Genomic DNA, 21,312 nt, shown 5'->3' with positions numbered 1-21,312 from the left:
CAGTGCTCCCACTGCAGGCAGCCACTGGGACTGGAAAAATGCCGGGCACAGCCCTCTGCCCCCCCTTTCCTGGTACCCCAACAGCCCGGCAGCACACAGGGACACAGAACTGCTGGCTGAAGCTCATCCTGCACGGGGACAGCCCCGGGGACCCCAGGAGAGAGCCCAGCTCCCCCCACAGCCGCCCTGCGAGGAGCCGGGCTGGGCAGGTCTGGACTCGTCCAAAGACTCTCCCAGCCTCCAAGGACTTTCGGCTGGGATTTCCTGTGAGGGACGCGGGTCTGCAGATGTCACAACACTCCGGGATTTCTGCTCCATGAGCTCCTTGGACCCACACTCGTGTCAGCCTCGTGGGTGCCCATTGGTGGGGAGCCCTTTTGCCAAGGCTCCCAGGGTAGCACTGTGAGACTGGGACAGCAACACCGTGCCCAGCATGGCTAACTGCTCCTGCAGGGCATCCTGCAGCTGGCACTGCCTCCAAACAGCTCCTCAGGGCAGCCCTGCCTGGGGGCCTCCTGGTCCCTGACATTCCTTCCATCCCTTCCAGCTGGAGTGCAAACACTCCCCTGGATGCAAATTCATCCCACTGCAGGGTGCAAACCCAGAGCTGGGTGAACCCCTCCCCTGGATACAAATCCACCTCCAGATACAAATCCACCCCTAGATACAAACCCTCCCTGGGTTCAACTATTCATCCCTGGGCGCAAACACATCCCTGGGTGAAAATTCATCCCACTACATGGTGCAAAGGCACACCTGGGTGAAAATCCATCCTGCAGTGATGATTTATCTCTAGATGCAAACTCATCCCTGGGCCCAAGTGCAGCCCCAGGGTGCTGCTGCTCCCCAGAGGGTTCCGTGCTCGCCTCTCCTTCCCCAGCTGCCCCAGCCCAGCCCGGTGTGGCTCTGTCCCCCAGCAGTGCCACAGTCTCCTGCCGCCAGCCGCGCCCTCCGGATCCGCAGACAGGTCTCTCCCCCCAGGCTCCCTGCTCGGTGTCTGGCTGAGCTAAGCGTATTTAGCGCTTTTAATTGTTCTTAATAAATCAATCCCGCCAGCCCCTTAAATCATTTTTGTGGCTTCCCTCGCAGCCGTCCCCGCGGCCGTGCCGGTGTGGAGCCTGCTGTCTGCAGCGCTGCCGGGGCCGTGGCCGGGATGGGGCACTCAGGACACACCCCAGAAGCCACCCCACTGCCCCTCTGGGGCGGTCAGGACACAAAACCCACCCCAGCAGCCACCCCACCGCTCCTCTGGGGCACTCAGGACACAAAACCCACCCCAGCCCACCCCACTGCCCCTCTGGGGCGGTCAGGATGCACCAGCCCACCCTGCTGCTCCTCAGCCCCAGGAGCTGCCTGAGGGGGCTCTGCCTGCCGGGCAAGGGCCCCATGCCTCAGTTTCCCTCCCTGCGTGGGTGTTTTGGGGATGCAGCAGCTGCTTGCCTTCTCCCTGCTGTGTGGGCTCAGTCACCCCCGTACTGCAGTTTTTGGGGACACTGAGGGACCACAGGTCCCTTCTCTCACTTCTCCTCCCCTCAGGGCCAGAGGGGAACAGAGATGGTGGCAGTGGATGTCACCCGTGTGGCACTGCTGTCCCTGGAGTGTGGAGGTGCCTGGACAGATGTGCGCTGTCCTCCAAGCCCCTGGTGCCACCATGGACCCAGGGACACGTGCCATGCCCTGCCATGCTCAGAGAGTGCTGAGCCCCCGAGGGCACAGGGTGAGGCCAATCCAGCTTGGGACACCCACGTGGGATCAGTGCAGGCCCCAGTCCAGGTGATTTGCTGAGGCTGGGATGATGCTGACACCCAGCTGGATGACAGCACTCCTATTTTGGGGTCACATTACATACCCCACACCATCCTGAGCACCCTGCAGCATCCCAGCGCTCCCTCCTGCTCCATCCACATCCAGCAGTGCATCCTCATCCATCCTGCCAGCCAAGGTGCATCGCCCTCCACTGCACCGGTCAACCCTGCATCCTGCACATCCCACCACCTAACCCTGCATCCTGCACCATCCCCAGCACCTAATCCTGCATCCTGCACCATCCCAGCACCTAACCCTGCATCCTGCACATCCCACCACCTAACCCTGCATCCTGCACATCCCACCACCTAACCCTGCATCCTGCACATCCCACCACCTAACCCTGCATCCTGCACATCCCAGCACCTAATCCTGCATCCTGCACATCCCACCACCTAATCCTGCATCCTGCACATCCCACCACCTAACCCTGCATCCTGCACATCCCATCACCTAACCCTGCATCCTGCATCCTGCACATCCCACCACCTAATCCTGCATCCTGCACCATCCCACCACCTAACCCTGCATCCTGCACCACCCCATCACCTAATCCTGCATCCTGCACCATCCCACCACCTAACCCTGCATCCTGCACCACCCCATCACCTAACCCTGCATCCTGCACCACCCCATCACCTAATCCTGCATCCTGCACATCCCACCACCTAACCCTGCATCCTGCATCCTGCACATCCCACCACCTAATCCTGCACATCCCACCACCTAATCCTGCATCCTGCACCACCCCATCACCTAATCCTGCATCCTGCACCATCCCACCACACAACCCCACATCCCATCCATCACCATCCCGCCAACCACTCCAGCCCTGCTGGCATTTCTCATGGAAAGGATGAACACCCAGCACCCAAGTGGGATCAGCACAGCCCCCAGCCCTCTCCAGGCTCTCAGGGCTCAGAGTTGCACAGGGGTGACAGTGACACCCAGCTAGATGGCAATGGTCCTATTTTTGGGGACACACTTTGCACCCCACCCCATCACCAACACCCTGCAGCACCTCCCAGGGCACCCTACCCCACATCCTGCTCCATCCCACCAGCCAAACCCACACCCTGAAGCATCCCATCCCCTAAACCCTCATCCCAGCCATCACCAACCCCACAAGCACCATCCCACCCACCCTCCAGCCCCGCTGGCATTCTCCACGGCAGAGAGGAACACCCAGCACCCAGGATGGCTGCCGGGGGACATGTCACCGAACAGACTGTGCTGGCTTTGGGCAAAAAACAAACCCGGCAGGGCTTGGAGGGAGAGAGCTAACCTTGACACAGTTGCAGCAGTCACTAATAGCAGGCAATATGCCTGTTCTTGGGGGACTGTTGCAGTTGCTAAGATACTGGCAGCCGTGTGAATGGAAATGGGTCAGTAAACCTGTGGAGAGATAGTGTGACACTGTAACCGGCACAGCTGTTGCAGCCTACATCGAAATCCCACCCTTTCAATATTTATCACTCTCCGCCTTCGGTTCCTTCCTCCCAGCAATTTTTTCCACGTTGGTTTTGCCCGGGGTTGGTGAAATCACCCCAAAGACTTTAATGAGCTGAGAGGTGGTGGAGCGATGGGATGGGGTGGAAAAGGCGAGGTGCAGGGGGATGAGGAGGGAAATGAAAGCCCCCACTTTGGGTGGGTGCCTGTCCCCCCCTCCCCGCCCCACTCCATGAGCAGGATGGAGCCAGTTCTTGGAGAGATTTAACAGGAAACAGGCTATAATCCCCCTGGTAGGAAAACGGGTGAAAAGGTCAATTTACTTCTGTCCCTGGTTTAGGCACTGTGGTGAAATTACACACTTGCAGGAGCCACTGCGCATGGCTGGGAGAGGAGGGAGCAGTGCCTGTGTCTGTCCTGGCTGTCCGTGTGTCCGCCCCGAGCCTGCCCAAGGCACCCCGACCGCCAGCAGCACCCATGAGCCCCAGGGCAGCCCCGCAAGTGCCACCCATGCATCCCAGCTGCCCACCCCGTGCCCACAGGTGCCCAGCCCTGACCTCAGTGCCCCAGCACCTCCCCAAATGCCCCAGCACCCTCTAAAATGCTCCAGCACTGCCCCCATGCCCAAACTGAGTCTCCTCAGTACTCCAGCACTTCTCCAAGTCCTCCAGCATCCATCCAACACTTCAGTATCCCCACCGCAGGTACTCCAACATCCCTCCAGTGTTCCAGCATCCTCCCATGTACTCCAGCACCCCCATGACAAATGCTCCAGTGTCTCTGTAAATGGTCCAGCATCTCCCCAAACACTCCAGCACCCCCAAAAGGCTCCAGCCCCCCCCCACAACACCAAGCCCTGATGCCACCACCCCCTGCCCCACACTGGGCTCAGCTCCCCGCTGCCTTTGGTGCTGCCACAGCCCAACTGGGGTGGGAAGGGTTGGGCTCTCCCTCCCTGCCAGGCCCTGGAGCCGGGACACAGCCACGGGAGGACGCTGTTCCGTGTCCCTCGTCCCTGCCCCAGACTGTGCCGTGTCCCTTGTCCCTGCCCCCCGGCGCTGTCCAGGTGCAGGGCAGGCTGCTGCTGCTGCTGCTGCTGCTGCTGGGCTGGGACCCTGCTGCAGGGAGGAGGGTGAGAACATCTGGTCGCAGGGAAGAGGGACAAGTCCAGGGAAAAATGCCGAGCTCCTGGAAGAGGCCCTCACTGCCTCGGCTGGGGTGGAACAAGGCCCAGCACCCCTCTGTGCCACAGCTGTACCAGGGAAGGGAAACTGAGGCAGGCAGTGTGATGTGGGGTCACGAGGGCACCGGGGTCACCCCCAGCTCCCCGGCTGGAGGAGCATCGGCCATGATTCCCAGCACCCGGGGGGCAGCAGGGAGGGAAGGGGAGGCTGCAGGGAGCGAGGGGAGCAGCGAGATCTGCTCCTCCCAAAGACGCTCCTGCCACCCCCCCGCAGGTGGCTGGAGCAGAACGGTTGATATGGAGACAGGGAAGCACAGACTGTCTGGGTAAGGTGACATTCGACAGATGCCAGGTTCAGACTCGCTCCAGCCAGTATTCCACCCCCTCCCTGCCTGCCTCCAGCCCCCACGCAAAGGCATCTGCGGGGGGAGGCTGGGCAGGTGGGGGAGAGGGGCACCCTGAGATCTGCTGGGGGGTGAAATGCCACCCTGTCCCCATCCTGGGGTACCAGCGCCCTGAGTGTCCCTTGCCAGGGCAGACTGGGAGCCCCTGGATCCCCAAGCCTGGACCCCGGGGTGCAAGCCAAGGTGCCGTGTGAGCACCCACCCAAAATGATGGGGAACCCTGCCCCGTGCCAGGCAGGCACAGCTGGAAGATGTGGGGGACACATCTGGGGAAAGGATCGCCCCCCACCACCCTGATTGCACAGAGGGCAATTAGCTGATGCCTAAGAAGAAATGGCCCAGCTTTGGGGGGAGCACAGGCTTCACACCTCCCACCCAGGCAGGCAGACACTGGGCATGACAGCCCCTTGTCCCCAGGCTCATTGCCCAGGGAGGGGTCCCGGGCTGCCAGAGCCCCCTCCCCAGCTGCAGTCCTGTCCCTCTGCCCCTCGGCAGGATCGCTGCGCCCTCTGACCCCTGCAGGCTGGAGATCAAAGGGATGCTGGAGGGATTCCTGGCATGCTGCAGGCGGGCAGGGAGGGACAGGGCAGCGGCACGGGACGGGCACCCCCGCACCCAGAACAAGGCTCCCGGTCTGCAGGGAAAGCAATGGGGTGACTGGTGGGGAGGGGAAGGAACAAACACAGTGGGTGCAGCACTGGGAGGGGTGGGGGGAGCCCCCAGCAGTCTCCTGTCAGATCCCCTTGTGCCAGGGGTGCACCCCCAGACCCCCGGCGGCTGGAACGGCTCCCCGGGTCCACCGAGCAGGATGAGGGGGCTGCCAGCCCACACAAAGCCCCTCCAGCCTCTCCCCGTGGCCCGGCTGCTGCTCCCTGACCCCCTGTGCGGGGAGGTTGGGAGCTGCTAATGAGCTCTGAGCTCGGCCCTTTCCCAGCGCCCCGGGCCGGGTGGCCCCGGCAGGTGAGGGCAGCGCTCAGGGACTCCGTGGTACGGACTGCTGGAAACGGGAGGCGCCTGCTGAGGGGCTGCAGAGCCTCCGGCATCGGCAGGATGGGCTCCAGCACCGGGTCCAGCTCCTGTCTCCTCTTCCTCACCCTCTGTCTCCCAGACATCCCCAGTCTGCCCCGCAGAGATGCTTGGCACGGCCCCAGCTGGACACGGCACTAACCTGGGGACACCCCGCACCCCCAGAGGAGGGGACAGAGCCTCTCTCCTTCCTGCCCCCTCCACTGCATCTCCCTCCTTCCTCCTTCTCCTCTCTGCCCTAAAGCCAGGCGGATTTCACCGCTCTGCTGAGCTCCAAACTCCACTTCCAGATTTTCAGAGCGACCTTCTGGCTACCTGGATCCGGCACTGCAAGATGCCCTCTCTGATCCCCCCTCCCCTCCGGCCCCCCAGCATCCCCGGGGGAGCCAGGGCTGGATGCAGCCAGGAGCGGGATGCAGGGGGAAGCCAGGGGTGGCCGAGGAGGAGGAGAAGGAGAAGGAGGAGGAGGGAGAGGTCGGGCTGCACCTGGATGCAAGAGCAGCCTCAGGAGGCTCGCGTTGTTGTGTTTAATCCAGCCTGGCCCAGGGAAAGGCAGGAGCATGGTCAGAGGGAGCCTGGCAAACCCGCTGCACGTGTGGGAGGTGCTGCCGAGGTTCCTGGGGCAGCCTTTGACCTCGCTGCCCACGCGGAGGGTCCCCCAAAAGGGCCCCCGCTCTCCTTGGGACACTGTTCTGCAGGGATGGGCTCACTCCCCAGGCTGCTCTTGCCTCCCCAAGTCCGGATCCTGCCCCAGGGGCAGCCATGGGTCTGTGGGACCCCTGTGTCTGGCTACCACTGATCACAGATAACCAGGGGGAAGAGGGAGGAAAGAAGGGAGGAAAGACATAAAACTCACAAAATATCCCAAACCCCCATTCAGGCACATGAGGCACCGTGAGGTGTAGAAAAGCAGAAAAAAAAAAAAAATCCATGGAAACAGCTGGAAAAAGCCCCAAAGCCCCAGGTCACCCCCACACGCTGCCCCCTGCCCTCACTGCTCTCCCCGCTGGTTATTTCCAGCCCTCTGCATCCCCCCTCCTCCTCCTCCTCCCCGTTCCCTCCCGGCACCCTGCTCTCCTCCGCTCGCTCTTGCATTCTGGTATTTGGTGTGTTCCTCAGCTGCAGGAAATTCCTGATGCTCTCCATCATGCAGGCTGTGCTCGCATCCCCCGCCCTGCCCGGCTCCCCTCCAGAGGACAGCCATGTGCCGGACAGCCAGCCCAGCGCCGCCATCCTCCCTCCCAGCCACCGCATCCACCGCTCTCTCTTCGCCTTCTCCTTCTCCTTGGGCTTTTTTCCCTTCAATTATTTTCAACTCTAACCCTGCAAAACTCCCCCTCTCCATCTGCGCCAGGGGCTGAAGCCGCCCAGCTCCGGCCATTCCCCTGCCTGGCTTTTCCCTCCTCGTCTTCCTCTCTTCGCGAGACCGCTCCTGATCTTATTTTAATTCGTCTCAGACGGTGTTGGAGTGTTATTTTAAGAGAGAGGATATGCACAGACATTGTGTTTTCTGCTTTTTCCTGGCCCCAAGCCAGGCTCTCTGGGCTGTCAGCTACCCACTGTGTTGCAGTCACGTGTGGGAAGAGGCAGCCAGAGCCAGCCTCACAACTCCTGGTAGCAACATGGAAATCAAGTGTGCACTTTCTTCCCTCTGTATGTGTCTGTATTATTAATAGCGTCTCTCTCCGTGAGTTATCCATAATGTATCCTAATACCTGTCCGTGGGTAAATGATGTATCAGGGAGCGCTCCCGGCCCTGGCTCCGCGCGCCACCGAGGGGGGACAGGCGTGGTGGCAGTGCCACCATCACCCCCGCGGTGTGGCAAGGGAATGGGGGACAGGACAGAGGGATGGGGGTGCAATCTGTAGCCACGAGCTGCGCCGGTGTGTCCCAGCCTGCTGGCAGCCTGGTGAAATGGGCATGTGGGGAGCAGCGGGGCGTGCAGGGAGGACGGGGCCAGCTGGCACTGGGATGGCACTGGGATGGCACCGAGCGATCCCTGTCACTGGCCAGGAGGTGCCGGGGGACACCCATGTCCCACGCTGTGGGCACTGGCGCTGGCTGCCCTGAGCTCACAAAGGAATGGGGCAGGTCACTGCACACCTGAGGGACTGCAGGAGGCTGGTGGGCGGCAGGGGAGGTGCAGGATAGACACATGGCATGGGCTGGATTGATGGACACAGCACAGAGCTCAGAGCTTGGCTTTGCAGGACACAGAGGATCCCAAGAGGCTCCACTTTGGCAGGAGATGCCCAGAGGAGTCCAGGGGGCTCCCAGCCCCAGGAAGCTGAGCAGGGCATACACATACACCCAGAACTGGGGCAGCACCCAGGCCCCTGCGTGCAATGACAGCTGGTGCTGCCCCTCTCCAGGCTCTGGGGTCCCCTCTGCATCCTGGGGATGGAGACACCAGGGCAGGTAAACAACCAGGGGCTTCCCAGTGCTAACCAGTAATATAGAGACCACATATTGATCCATACTGTGCCTACACCCCCATTACACCTCTAAAGCAGATGTGCCTGCAAGAGCACACAGGCATGTACATCCCACCCACCCCTGTGCACCACCTTGACACACAGATGTGTGCAGGGGCTGTTTGAACGTGGGGCTGCCAGCAGTGTCCCCAGGCAGCAATGTCTCCAACCAGCAGTGTCCCTGCCTGCAGTGTCCCACAGTACCCCCACACATCCCTGCTGGGACGCCGTGCCCATGCCCACGCACCGTGCCCAGGCTGCTGCAGCGTGCAGGGACAGAGGAGCACCCCAAGCCCAGGGGTGCCCAGGCAGGGCAGCCCTGCCCCCCAGCACACAGCGGGAGCAGTGTGGGTGCCAGCACCCAGCTGGGGTCACGGGGAGCAGGAATCCAGGAAGGCGAACTGGAGCTCAAAGCTTCACATTTCTGGATTCTGGTTCCCGTTTCTGCTCCCGGCTGTTTCCATGGAAACTGGCGTCGGACCTGGGAAAATAAGGTTAGGGTTTGCAGTGGAGGCCCACTGCCAGCCTGCCTGCCTCTGCGCCCCTCCGGCCCTGCCTCTCGCCAGGGCACATGCCCGGGTACCCCCATGCCTGTACCCACACGATGCTCAGGTCTGGGGTTGAGCCACACTGGCACCCCCTGGCATCTTCCAGCACCCTCCATCCTCCTAGGTGACCCCTGGGAGCCCGGCAGGCACTGGGTAAGTGGGGAACTGGAGCCACCGTGCTGCTCCCTGGCGTGCTGGTGAGGGTGGCAGTGGCACCCACTGGACCCACAGCCCTTCCCTGCCCTCCCACTCTCTTCCCTGGGGCTCCAAACATGGCACAGCTCAGCCTCCATGGAAACTTCCCAACAATGCTCATGTGGCCATGGCACCCCAGCAGCCCCACTGGGACCGGGGTCACTGAGACTGTCCCCACTACTGACACCCCATTTGCGGGCTTTACAAGGACCCAGCCTCAAGAGTAACATCATCCTCCCCTTCCCCAGCTCAGGATCCCCAGTTGCTCCAGGGAAGGTGGGGAGTTGGAGGGGGGAAGAGAACCAGGACACGACACCTCGGGGGAGCCGTGAAGACTAATGAATGGAGGCTTTTAAAAAGCACTTTGACTGAGAAGTGCTATAGTAGGAACTAATTATCCCTCCCGCCTGCGCGCACCCTCGCACGCCGGCGCAGCCGCGTCCTGCTCCCTCCCGGAGCCACAGCTGCAGAATCACAGCCAACCCCGCGCTGCACCGAGCACCAGGCGGCCACGCCAACCAACAGGCACTGCCCTGCCTGGGGAGGATCCCCTCTGAGACCCCTCCTGTGCCCCCCGTGCGCCTGTGCCCCCCGCTTTGCCCCATGGCCCCCGTGGCAAAGCTGGCAGCAGCAGGCTGGGGGCACAGGGTGGTGCTCACCCCCCTCCTTGCACTGGGGTTTTGGGGAATGTTTCCTTTTTAATTGAAATCCGCCATTTTGCAGTGATGGCAGGTAGGCTGGGCCTCCTGTCCCTGTGGATGCTCAGGGATGGACGGCACCTGGCACGGCGGGGAGGGCGGCGGAGCTGGCACAGACCCTGTCCCCTGCAGCTGTGACCCTGCGGCCCGGCCAGCGGGACCAGCCCCTCTCCCTGCTGCCCAGCTCCCAGCAGCAGCCAAGGGCAGCGGGGAGACGCAGGGAGACGCCCCAAATGCTCACCCCAGCAGGTCCCCACGCCGCCACCCTGGAGCACCCGCAGTTTTGGGGCGGTGCCGGCGGTGCTGCCCGTCCCTCCGCACCCCTGGATTGGGATCTGGCACCATCCCATCCTGCCGGCCCAGCACTGCCCGCTGCCCCATTTCGCATTCCAGTGTGGGCCGGCCCCGCTGCCCTCTCACTCCCACCCCCACCCCGGGCTGCGTTTCAGCTGTTGTTGAATTCTGTCCAGGCTGGATTCATCACAAGAGCCCTCAAGCGGCTGCAAACAAACAGAAAAAACAGGGAGCAGGAGCGCGCAGAGCGATCGATCGGCGCTGGGGGGGCCTGAGGCCCTTTGGCAACGCCAGACCAGCCTCAAATTCCTCACTTCCAAGAGAAAAGGAGCTGGGGATGAGCGGCAGGAAGAGGGGGATGGAAAGCACAACAGCCACCAGGCGCTGGACCATGGCGGCGGAGCCCCCAGGCACGGTGCTGCGGCGATGGGCACAGAGTGGTGCTGCCTCTCCCTTCCTCGCCGAGACGGGCTCGAACCGCTCTGAAACTTCCCTCTTGTGGTTACTGCAGTCAAAAAAGCAAACAGGAGACTTGGGTGCATTGAAAAAGAAATAGGAAACGGGCACAAAGGGTGGGAGCACCCGCAGGGATGGGGTTTGCCCCGCAGCGGTGGCACTGGGGTGGGTGCTGGGTCAGGGTGCCCGTCCTTGGGGCAGGGGGGAGAGACCCCTCACCCTGGCACTGCAGAGGGCAACGTGGGGCATGTGACGGGCAGCTGTGGCCCCAGATCCCAGGGAGGGATGGTGATGGCAGGGGAAGCAAACACCAGCCCCGCTCCGGTGGGAATTGCCACCCCTGGAGCTGCGGGGTCAGGTTGCTGCGCCTGGGTTTTTAAGAGGGGCTGGATAATTTTTACCACCACTAACGATCCCATCTGTGCCTGACACGCTCCAGCTCCGAGCCCAGCATTCCGGCAGGGCTCCCACACCTCCCTGCCAAGCCACTCCAACTCGCCTCCCCCTGCCTCGACTGCTGACGGCACAGGGCCCGTGCACGGTGCTGCTGGCACAGGGGGCAGCCATGCTCCTGGCGTCTCCTGGTGCCACCACTGTACCCTTCCACCGTGCTCTGGAGGACTGGGGGTGACAACCATGGGGTGGCCAATGCGGAGATGTGGCAGTGACAGGGATGCTGCACAGCCCGGGGGCACAGAGGAGCCTCTCCAGCTTCAAGGAGAATTTAACAGGGCTTTTTTTGGCAGTAGTCCCTTGCAGGGTGACACTTGCTGTCCTCTCTGTGCAAGGACAAGGACCCTGGGATGTGCTGGCACCATTTGCCCTCTTCCTGGCTCCAAACAAAGACCTACTAGAGGATGCTGCTTTTTGGGAAGGGGGTTTGCAGCATCTTGCCTGCAGAACTCCCTGCCAAATCCCATCCAGTCAGGAGCTGAGGGGCACAGCACTGGTGCCTGCAGCACAAGGCTCCTCTCCCTGCAATGTCAACCTGCTGCTCCACATCCAAGGCTGCCCTTGGAAAAGCTGTCGGCTGCGCCGGCTGGTTTGCCAAGCCCAGGACAAGCTCTTTAGCTCGACTCTGCCAGAACAGATGCCTGGGCGACTGTAATTCTTCCTAGCATGGATGGAGGGGGGGATGTGTGGAAAAAAACCCAACCTCATTTAAGCATTGCAGTGGCTGTTCCTCCTTTCCCCAGCATCCACAGCATCGCAGCCCCCCAGAGGGTCCCCCAAAACCTGAGGGGTGAAGCGGGGAGAGGCTGGGTGATGCCAGGAGGGAAGGCAATGCCCAGAGGGAGGCTGGGGTGGCACAGCACTCGCTGGAGCTGAGCAGGGCTCTGCTGCCAGCTGGGGAGGAGAGAGCGACCCGCTGCAAGGACAAGTGGGAAGCGCGAGCTCGGCGTGCCACCGGTGTCCTTGCAAACGCTCGCCTGCTCTGTCTCGATGCTCCCCACAACACAACGAGCCCGTTCTCATGGCAATGTCCTCTCCAAAGAGCGCAGGGAAGGGAGCACGGTGACACACTCTGGAGGGGCCGTGCTCCTTGTTCCCCCAGCACAGCACGGCTGCAGGGCAGGAGCTCCAGCCCGGCCATTGCACTGCTGGAGGAGGCCGGCAGCCTTTCCACATGGATATTTTCTTCCACTGACTGCAGTTTGGGGCTGCCAAAAGCCAAAACAAGAATGGAAACATCCCATTTTGTTGGCAAAAATTCAAGGCAGGGTTGGGTTTTTTTTTTTTTGGTTTCGGCCTTTTCCTTTTTTTTGTTCTTGTCTTTGGTTACGAACGGAAATTCCCTGCCATGAAATCATGACGAAACCCCAAACCAAAACACAGCTTGGAGTGAAACCTTCACCCGATTCTCCATGGATCCCATGTGGGGCTCGTCCCAGGGCTGGGATCACCCCCACACAGCCCTGGGACGCGGGACCGAGCCCAGACCTCATTGCCAGCCCCAGCCCTGTGGGAGGTGAGGGGATGTTGTGCTTGGGGGCTCCCTCCAGGGACTGGATGTAATTCCAGCCTTGGAATGTACCACTTCCAGCCCTGGTCTGCACCACCCTGCCTTGGAGATGGCACCTGGCAGCCGGCACCAGGCCTGACAAAGCACAGATTTGTCCAAAGGGAAACTGGTCCCTATGGATGGGGCCAAGCAGGGACCAGGATTGGGGTGCCAGTGGCTCCAAGCATATCATTAGAGCAGTGTTTGCTCCCAGGAAGGTGCTTTGCAAGAGCAGTTGCTGGGAAAGGCCTCATCCAGCCCATCCCAGGGAGTCCGGATGTGGCCAAGCCCTGGGGCTCACCCCTGCAGCCTGCCCAGCATTCTCTCCTCCCATCCCCTCTTCCCACCAGATGTTGGGGCTGGAGGATGAAACAGCTCTTCCCACCCCGGTCCCTGCCGCATCTGCCTCCAGCTCCCGTTCCGGAACCTGGATCAGCCAGGCAGGCTCAGCGAGGCCGAGCCTTTGTCCGGCCCCCTCCCTGCCGCGCTGCCCTTATCAGGTCCAGCCCAGCCGCCTTGCCAAGCGCCGGCACAGGATGGCGGCAGCCCGGCCTGCTGGGGCCCTTCTCTCCTCCTCCTCCTCCTGCCCCAAAGGCCCTGCGGCCATGTCACCTCCTGCTCAGCACTGCCAGCACCTCTCCTCCATCCCTGCCTGTCCCCAAAACCGGCAGACCCCCCCTCACTGGTGAGTGCTGCGCCCCAAACCACGCACTGGGCACAGCATCACTGCATCACAGTGTCACTGCCCTGCTCCTCCCTGGGGGCTGCAGCCGAGCAGGGCTGGGTGAGGCGGGGTCCGGGGCAGCGTGGAGCCGGGTTATCTGTCTGCAGAGCTCCGTGTGCAGCAATTAACCTCAAGAGAGCAGCCGCGGCTCCTGCCAAGAACCACATTAGGTGTGTGTGGCAGCGTCTAGACATGTGAGAGACCAGAGGCCTTGATCTGGAGGAAGGCGGCTCCATCCCTTCCCCCAGCCCTTGCCCGCCGCCCCACAGGGACCCCCTCGCTGGGGTCTGGCCAGCACCGAGCACGGAGCACCGGGAGGGAGCGGGGACGGCAGCGGGAGGCTGGGCTGAGCATCCATCCCTCCGTGTGGGTGTGGCTCCAAAGAGCTCCGGGCTGGGCTGTTAGACCAGGACCCTCCTGCTGGGCACACGGCATGGCACGGCACGGGATCCTCATGGGTGCATACCCTCAGGCCCCCAGCCATCGCCGGGAGGAGGAGGGGGAGGAGGAGGAGGAGAAAGGTGGTTGCAAGCACTGCCTGAGCCATCTCTCGCCAGGAGATGTGACAAACGTCCCATGGAGCCAGCAGCAAGCCCTGTGATGAGCCCTGGAGCAGGGATGGTGGGAAGAGACCCAGCTCGCTGCTTCCCCATGCCAACCCTGTCACCTGGGGCAGGTGGGATGGAGCCAGGTGGGCGCCGTGGGGGCTGGGCACCCTCCCTGCCAGTGCCCCTCACACCCATGACACCCCCTTGCTCTCACCTCCCGGGTGCAGCCACCCCAGACGGCTGCAGGATGCTGGGGAGAAGAGATTTTCCCGACGTTAATTAATTAAAATAAACAGCAAATTAAATACAGCAAAATTAAAATAGCTCCGGAAATTAATTTTCAACAAAACCCACCTGGAAAGGCTGGATATTTAAAGAATTAATGGAGCCCTCTGAGACCATAAAGAACCGCTGAGCTCCCAGCATCCACCAGCCCCCTCCGAGCCCGCCCGGGGACGCAGGGCTGCGGGGAAGCTGCGATGGGACCTGGAAAGGGACCTTGGGAAGGGACCCAGGATGGGACCCGCACTGCTGGCAGCTCCTGCCTCGCAGAGCTGCACATGCCTGCTGCTGCCACGCTGGGACGGAAGGACGCTGGAGAGATGCAGGGATGCTCCACACCATCCCAGTGGGAAGCACCGGCCCCAGCTCTGCCTTGGTTTGACGCAGGGCCCTGCAGGGGCACCGAGCTCCTGCCGGCTTTGCCCGGTGGCTGGGGGCAAACGCTGCGGTCCCTGTGTCATCCGCTCGAGTACAAGGACGTCCCCGTCACCCTCCTGGCCAGAGCCCGCTGCACCGAGGGAAACCTTGACCTCCAAACCCCATCTGCTGGGTGCCCCGGGCCCCCCACAGCTCTCCCCACGCATAATCCCCCGGCCCAGGCGGGATTACTGTGCAAACTGGCCGAGCAGCCGGACAAAGCTCCTTACCAGGCTCGGCGGGCAGAGCGCGGGGGTCGCGGGGGGCCCGGCGGGGCGCGGGCCCGGCTCCGGGCGGGCGGCGGACGGGCCGAGGTGCCGGGGAGCATCCCCGCGCCCGCCGGGCTCCGGCCCGACACCGGCACGGCTCGGCACCCACTTTGGCTGGGCTGTGCCAAACCGCCCGGGGCCGGGAGGCCCATCCGGCGCCAGCCCTCCCACGGCCGAGGCGGCGTTTCCTCTCCCTGCGCCCAGCGTGCGCACAGGCACCGGCGGGCGAGAAAAGGCTCCGGAAGGAAATGGAGAAAGCAAGACTAAGCTGGCAGGTGGAGAGCAGGAGGGGCCGCGGTCACCTCCGCCCCGGTGCGGGGTGCCGAGGGGCACCTGGGGGTCCCCACCTCGCGGGGGTGCCCGGCTGCGCTGCCACCGCTGGGCTGCTCTACTTCACCGTCCGGGGAAACTGAGGCACGGCGGCCGCGGCTTCATGCGGAGCCCCTGGCGCTCCCGGGCAGGGAACCGCTCCCCCCCGCCGCGGCCGGGATGACACCAGCTCCCCATCCTCCTCCCGCTCCACCCTGTTCCTGCAGGAACCCAGGAGTCCGGGCTCCGGGCAGGCAGCCAGGGCCTCCCTCCTGCTGCCCCTCCCGCCCTGCCTGCCCCGGCCCCGCGGCCGGCTCGGGCCCTGGCTCCGCGTCCCTGCCCGGTTCCCGCCGGCACACACCTTCCCACCGCGTGTCAGGGCGACCTTGGAGCGCTGCCGCGGCCGCTCCGTGCCAGACTCCGCGGCGATGCCCGCGGCACGGCCGGGGGTGACGGATCGGCAGGAAGGGGGATTTTTTTCCCCATTTGTTTATTCGTTGGGTGGGTTTTTTCCCTTGCCGGAGACAAAGGCAGGCTGTGTGCCCGGGCGCGGGGTCCGGGGGGTGCCGGCGGTGCCGGGACCCCGTGGCGGTGCCGGGCCAGCCGCGCCGGGGGCTCTGGGTGGCCGGTTTCCTCCGCACACAGATGGCTGTTTCGACTCAGTCGAGCGCTTGACCTAAATCTCCTCCTGATCCACGGGAGCTGCAGTCCCTCAGCAGCACAGCTCAAGGCAAGGAGGAGGAGGAGGAGGATGAAGGGGGGGACCGCGGCCAGCTGCGGACCGGCGGGAGGGTCGTGCCGGAGGGCCCCCACCCCGGGTTTGGCAGCAGGGCCGGCGGAGGCGGCGGTGGAGGGAAGGAGGGAGGGAAAGGGGGGGTGGAAAAAAAAAAAGTCTCCCACGCTTCGAGCTCCAGCGCCGGCCGCCCGCGCCTGCGTGCTGCACCCACCGGGACCGGGCAACCGCCCCGCCGGGCTCGACGCCCCGGCAGACCACTTCCTCGGAGAGGGGCCCGGCGGAGGAAGCTCCAACGGCTCGAAAGTTTCGCCTGTGACTCAACCGCTGGCTGGGGTGACGGAGCCGACCCCGCAAAGGGGGGGGGGGGGCTGGGATCCCAGGGGTTCGGGGCATCGGGGTGGGGGATTTTTTTGGGTTCCCCAGACGAGGGTTGTCTGCGAGGCATGGCGCTCCACCCCCAGTGTCGGAGCAGCCCAAACCGGCTTCCCAGCGACAGCAGAAAGCTTTTAAAATCCCCTACGCGCGGCATGACTCACTCCAGAGCCAGTGCCCAAAACAAGCTCCGACACGGAGAGGAATGGCGAGAGCAGGGATGCTGGGGGCGGGCAGGAGGGGCTGGGGAGGGCCGGGGAGGGGGAAAGGGGGAGACAGAAGGAGGGAGAGAAAAGAGAAGAGGCAGAAATAACAGCATCTGAAACTCTGCCTGCTGGAGGCTAATTGGTTCCGGCACAGCCTGGTTTGTTTGGCAATGTTTCCTCTAATCCTTCAGGCTCCGCGCTCCCGGCCCCAGGGACATGGGGACATCTCGACACCCGGCCAGCGCCACTGCGGCACTCCCAGCTTGGACCCCCTCCCACTCGCGGATGCAGATGGATGATGCTGCGACCGGCTCTGCCCACCCCGGGGTGCCCCCGAATCCTCCAAGGCTCTGCACTCCCAGCCCCAGGGACACGGAGACATCTCAACACCCAGCCGATGCCTCTGTGGCACTACTGGCTCGGATCCCTCTCCCACCCTGGGATGCTGAGGGGTGACGCTGGGACCACCCTGAAGTCCTGCTGGGGCTGCACCCTGCCGCGGCGACATCCTGGGAATGGGATCTGTGGTGACACCCTGGGGATGGGGTCCCTTCCGCAGCGCTGGGCGCAGGGATGCTCGGAGGGCTGGGGCGGCACAGGGAAGGGAGGGGAGGGGAGGGGAGGGAAAGGGAAGGGAGGGAGGGGAAGGGAGGGGGAGGCCCCCACGGCCCAGCATGGCCGAGCCAGAGCACTAGCCAAGAGTCGGCAGCTTTGTTCCAGGTGCCGGCTCCCTTTTTTTCATTAGGCTAATGGGATGCGGATGCATTATTCCATTCCACATGCTGCTAATGAACCACTCAGGCCAGTGCATTTGCATTAATGTGCAAAGCACTGGAGGAGGGTGGAGTGGCTGCATCTGGCCAAGGCTGACCTTCCCTGCACCGCCCAGCCTCCCCAAACCGCACTGCGCTCCCACCACTCCCCCACCACCCACCGGACCCAGGAACTCCTCGGGATGGCTCCGACCCACATTCCAGGACAGCAGGACACTGAGCCGCCTCATACTTGCTGCCCACGTTGTTCTCTTGCCCGTACTGTGCCTGGCCAACTCCACCACCCCTTCCCATATGGATCATGGACGACACCCCCTGCCAGTGCCCCTCTCTGTACCCTGTCCCCAAAGCACAAGCGACCACAGCATTCCTCCTGCACCCTTCCCTGCTCCCCAAAAAGGGATCACTCCCGCCTCCTGCACGGAAACCTGCTCGGCATGTCCCTCCTCCCCGGTTACTTGGACTGGGACCTCCCAGCACCACCCCAGAGCTCCCCAGGGGAGCAGGGGGCCCTCTCCAAGCCCCCCCAGCCCAGAGCTGGCAGGCAGCGCCGGGCGCGGGCGTCACTGGAGCCCTTGGGTTGTTTGTTACGGCTCCCAACTGCCTCTGTCCCCGGAGAGGTTTCGAAGGCGAGTGACCCACGAACTGGAATGCGCAAAGCCTCCAGCAAACAGAGCCAGCTGCCTGCGCCCGCGCAGGGGGGGTGGTGAGGGGAGAGCAGCCAGCCCCGGCACGGCACAGCACAGCATGGCATGGCACAGCACAGCCCCAACACAACTGCACAGCCCCCATGTCCTCCCAATGTGGGCAACCACCCGGCTGAGCTGAGGTAAGAGCAGCCCATTGGTCTTGCCAAGTCCCCAGTGTCATCAGCTATCGTCAAGGTCCCCAGGCCCCCATGTCCCACTTCCTCCCTTCCTCCCAGCCTGTTATTTGGCAGCACATGGCCTCCCAGAGCTGTGCTGGGATCGTGCTTTGCCCTCGCCTGCCTGCAAGACGAGTCCTTGGGTGGCCAGAGGACCTTTAGGACATGGGACAGCACAGTGGCAGTGCCAGACCCCTGGCCTTGGTCTTTGCCACCTCCCAGGTGCTGGAGGGCTCCTGCTGGAATCAGGGTGGGTGAGCACAGCCCTGCTTGCCCCGGGTGGGCATGGCAGGGTCTCAGCAGCTCCGTGCCCGGCAAGTGTGCGAAGCCCCTTGCTGGAGCACGTGCACGTGGGTGTCTGGGTCTGTCACAGCCCGGTGAGCAAGTTAATCTCAGGCTCCCTGACACGTGGAATAAAATCGCGATCCCATAATGGAATTCATTCGTCTTCCTGTCCAGGCAGAGAACAAGCCCTCCACTGCCCGCTGGGGCTGGGGCTGGGCCAGGCCAAGGTGGCCAGTGCCCAGCTCCCCGCCGGGGTCCCTGCCGCACCCACCCTCCTCCCTGCCACAGGACCACACTGGCACTGCAGCGACGCTCCTGCGAGCGCAAACCCAGAAAGGGGCCAAGCACTGGGTGCTGCAAAGTGTTCCCTTCCCAGGGGACATCAGCCACGTCTGTGGGGGCAGCTGGGGTCACCAAGGAGGGCTGAGCTCCCCCAGAGTGATCCGGGGTCCTGTCATGCTGGAGGGCAGGCATGGCACTCATGAGGGGGGAAAGAGAAACTGAGGCAGGCAGAGGTTTTGGGAAAGGGCAATCCAGGTGGCACGAAGGGGACGGGGGAAGATGTCCCTCTGTGCTTGTGTCTGTCTGTCCCTGCTGCTCCTTCTCTACTGCAAGTGCCTTGGCCAGGCCTGGTACAGAGAGCCCATCTCAGGGACTCTGCAGGGATGGCACCATTTGGGGAACCCATGGGCGACCCCAGCACAACCCAGGGACTACCTCATCCACAGCCAGGGGTACAAGTAATGGGGAAAATCTCAGGAGTGTGGGCAGGGCAGGAGGCCACAGGGTTGCCATGCTGCTCTGTGCCTTGTTTTCCCTCTGGCACCCACATTGAGGCCACCCCCAGGCAGGAAAGTGGCCCCGCGGCCAGTAGAAGAGGAGGAGGAGGAGGAGAAGGAGAAGGAGGAGGAGAAGGAGGAGGAGGAGGAGGAGGAGGGCTGCTCCTTCTCGGGCACACAAAGCCCCTTTCATAGGGGCTGAGTTTGGATTTCCTCTGCCAGCCCAGCACCTCGCTCCTCCTGCCCTGCCAGCAAGGCTGTGGTCAGAGGGGGAAGCTGGCGGGTGGGACACCTGGGGGGACACAGGGACCTTCAGGTGGCTTCATCCCTCACCCTGACCATCCCCATGATTTTCGCCTCCTGTCAGCTTTTAATTATACCCCTAATAAAAGTCGTTTTGCAGGGGAACAGGAGCTTTGTTGCTCAGGAGCTCATCTGCTCCTGCTGCTCCTTTCCTGCTTTAGACTGTAATCCTCAGCTGGGGACACTGCAATTAGCCACCATGGAGCTGGGCACCGTGTCACGAGGATTAGGGCTCCCTTCGGTGGGGAGCTGGGGGACCCAGCCCTAGCGGGGGCCGATGGCTCTTTGCAGGATGGGGTCTCCCCACTACAGACCCCAAAAGAGGGGCACCAGCTTAAGAGCCCCTCTGAGCCAGGCATGCCCCAGCTGACCTCCTCTGGGCACCCACTGCCTGCACCCTGCATGGCATCGGTGCCACTGGGTTTTTTGGGGTGCACGGGATCCACACAGGCCCTCTGCCAAACCCCCTGCAGTCCCCCCGTGCAGGCAGACCCAAGCAGGTCACCCTGCCAGGGGTCGGGTGGCTTTGTGACTCTGGGGACAACAATGGGGCTGGGAAGACCAACAGGAGCCTCGACCCAGAGCTCTGCATGCCTGTGAACACTGGTGCCCATCCCCAGGGCCCTGTGTCCCCGAGCGGGGCTGAAGGGGGAAACTGAGGCACAGGGCACCAGGTGCCCACGATGCACACACTGAAGCTGGAGAAGCTCCAGTGACACTGGTGACTGATGTGACACTGGTGCAATTTCGGTGACGTGGGACCCTCGTGCACGTCTCCAGCATGGCAGAGGCGTCGCTGGACCCCTGGAAGGCCCTGAAAGGAGCCCGCGCGTGGCTCCCGGTGCCTGTCGCCAATCAGGCTCTTCCCGGGGCTGCACGGGGAGCGCGGGCGCTCGTTAGCAGCCGCTCATTAAGAGCCCTCCGGGAGGATGAAGGTACCGGGGGCACCTGCACCTCGGTTTAATGAGCTGCAGCACCATTAAATGTTGGAGGGGACCTCGGGCACGGTGGGGGTGCTGGTGCGGGGGCTGCCCCCGCCCTGACCCCCACCCAAAGCGAGGTGGCCGCGGGAGAGGAGGAACGCGGGGAGTTGAGCCACGGTGACAACTGAGACGGCGGCGGCAGCTGCTGCCAGGGACACCCCGAGCTCCCCAGCAGCGCCGAGGGACACCCTGGGGACCCGTCCCCCCTCCAAGCCAGCACCCACGGGCGCTGCACAGAGAGAGTGACCGTGGCCAGAGCGGGACAGCGGTGCCCGCCACGACAGCACCTCTGGAGCCTCAGGGTGGGCACCTTCCCACTCGGGGTGCCCCTGGACTGAGAAAGGGACTGACATCCTGTCCCCACGGGCCTCACCCAGCAGCCAGAGCTCCCAGTCTAACCATTAAAGCACAGCCTCACACAGCACCCAGAGGGGCCCGCCTGGGGGAATCTCCGGGGGCAGCCCGCACGGGCACGGTGTGTCCCCAGCCCCGCAGGACGCCTGGGTCCCCACGCTCGCACCCACCCGCGTGGGGCTCTCCCTCGTTAATGTTTACTCGGGTTCGTTAGCGCCAGCACATCGCCATGGCAACGCTGCAAGCTGCGCGTCGCCATCCGCGCCGCCGCCGTGAGGCTTGGGGACGTCCCCACGCGTGGGGTCACCGCGGGCATCCACCACCGCCACCCCCCGCCCCGGGCGTGTGGGGCTGGGGGACGGGCTGGGCAGCAAAGGGAGGGGGACACTCCAGGGCTCGCCCCTCCCCGCCGGGGTGGCGCGGCTCGGTGTCACCCTGCCCGGGCGACAGCACCCGCCGCTCACCCCCAGAGCGCCGCCGCCACGCCGGGGCTGCAGGCGGGCACTGCCAACACGCCTCGGTGCTGCATTATTTATAAACTGGAGAGCAGAGGGCTCGGCAGCAGCTGCAG

At 63.5% G+C, this 21,312-nt stretch overlaps 1 protein-coding gene and 1 long non-coding RNA gene across 2 annotated transcripts in view; one reads left to right on the top strand and one right to left on the bottom strand.

Annotated features, from left to right (window-relative positions):
- The window catches only part of AHDC1 (AT-hook DNA binding motif containing 1), a 49,670-nt gene that overhangs the window by 18,533 nt on the left and 9,825 nt on the right, over positions 1–21,312 (bottom strand). The gene's annotated exons all lie outside the window — the stretch shown is intronic.
- Positions 17,072–18,475, top strand: LOC136565994 (uncharacterized). The gene is made up of 2 exons (XR_010784950.1): positions 17,072–18,001; positions 18,098–18,475. It is a non-coding gene; the product is annotated as an uncharacterized lncRNA (long non-coding RNA).

The sequence above is a fragment of the Molothrus aeneus genome, chromosome 23, assembly GCF_037042795.1.
Source record: "Molothrus aeneus isolate 106 chromosome 23, BPBGC_Maene_1.0, whole genome shotgun sequence".
NCBI classification, from domain to species: Eukaryota; Metazoa; Chordata; class Aves; order Passeriformes; family Icteridae; genus Molothrus; species Molothrus aeneus.
The sequence above is the reverse complement of the archived record's forward strand: the minus strand, read 5'-3'. Positions and strand labels throughout refer to the sequence as shown.